This window comes from Pan troglodytes, chromosome 17 (assembly GCF_028858775.2).
Source record: "Pan troglodytes isolate AG18354 chromosome 17, NHGRI_mPanTro3-v2.0_pri, whole genome shotgun sequence".
Classification (NCBI taxonomy): Eukaryota; Metazoa; Chordata; class Mammalia; order Primates; family Hominidae; genus Pan; species Pan troglodytes.
Genome location: NC_072415.2, coordinates 69,811,641 through 69,813,301, shown reverse-complemented (window position 1 = coordinate 69,813,301; position 1,661 = coordinate 69,811,641). Strand labels below are relative to the sequence as shown.

Here is a 1,661-nt window from a genome sequence, read left to right as displayed (position 1 = left end):
AATATTTTATGTCAGTGATTTTCAAGGTGAGTCCAGATAACTATAAGGAATTGATCATAATCTCAGCAATTTACTAGAGTCTTTTGTTCAGTCATTAAAAGGAATCTGTGTTACTTTTGTTTAATATACTGGCTCAGATGGTTGCATCTTTGGGACAGGACCAACTGAATACATTTGAAGTGTTTGAAATAAAAGAACTTCTCCCAGTAAATCAACTTTCTTAGAGCACGTTTCTCCACCTGTGGCAATGGACCCTGATCCAGAAAGTAAGCTCCTTGCCCTTCCTTAAAGAGACAATGCATGGAAAGTGTTTAGCTCAGTGCCTGACCCATATTGAATGCTCATTAAAAATTAATAAGGATTGTAATCTATTTTATTAATAAAATTATGTATTTGAAACAAGTGTGGGGGTGTGTGTGTGTGAAAAATTATTATTATTTATTGTCTGTAACAAGTGTAGTTCCTAGTTTCATTCTCTAAAGCAAGAATATAGAGAAAGGGACAAGGGCACTCAGAACTATAACAGGATGTCCTCAATGACCTATTCTCATGCCTAGTGATAAGGGGATGTGGTACGATGTAAACAAATGCCACAGCAGATGCAGTAATTGAGGAAGTAAAGGGAACTGGAGAACCACTGAGCTGGGAGTTGGGAGACATGACTTCCAGTCCTGGGTCTCCTACTCACTGTAACTATGAGCAAGTCACCTTCTATCACTGGGCCTCATTTTTCTCATTTATAAAATAAAGGATTTGTACAAGATGACTTCTCTGATCTATTCTAGCCACGAAACTCTGATATACTGAGAGGTGATCACAAGAGCAGAGAGTGGTTACATTCCCATGTTTATTCAAACAGGGAGATACGTAATAAGATATATTGGAAACTGTCTATTGGAAACTGTCCAATATATCTTATTACTATTAGGTTGGTGCAAAAGTAATTACAGTTTTTGCCATAGAAAGTAATGGCAAAAACTGATTTCTTTTGCACCAACCTAATATATGATTATTGTCTGGGACACGGTAATAATCATAAAAGCTAATAGTTGAGTGCTTCCTAGGTGCCAGGCACTGTGTGAAGGACTTTATACAATTCACTTATACAAAGGTTACAACTACCCTAGGAAGAAATCTTATCCATGTTTTCCAGATAAGGAAACTGAGGCACAGTAACTTGAATAAGTGTCAAACTGCTGGGATTACAGGCATGAGCCACCACGCCTGGCCTTAAGTATCTTGTCTATACAACTCATAAATGATAAAGATAGATGAGTGGATGTTCAAAAATTATTTGTTGAATGAATGAGTGAATGAATGAATAGGTAAAAGAGAAAACCAGGCTTTTATTGGCCCAGATATTTTCTTCCAGTCTAGGTGGGCAATGTGAACAATCAGGATAGTTACAGCCTGAGTGTCCTTTATCCTTCTTGGCCACCTGAGAAAGCAGGTTCTTCTCAGGTCAAGCAAAACCTTCTCTTGAGCTGGGTCTCCTAGACTCTGAGTCATAAGTCTATCAGAACTGCAGCCATTATAGGATGGCTCTATTATTACGACTCAATTCTTTCAGGAGTTATGACACAAAGATTGTTTTCTTTTTTGAGTATCTTAAAAGTGCCAGGTGGCATTTACTTATTTCTTAAAATGAATTATTTATTTTG

General features: G+C 37.2%; 1 non-coding gene across 1 annotated transcript; it reads right to left on the bottom strand.

The window, feature by feature from the left end:
- Positions 1–921: 921 nt before the first annotated feature.
- On the bottom strand, positions 922–1,002 carry MIR548F-1 (microRNA mir-548f-1). The gene has a single exon (NR_035882.1). It is a non-coding gene; the product is annotated as a microRNA mir-548f-1 (primary transcript).
- Positions 1,003–1,661: the final 659 nt, after the last annotated feature.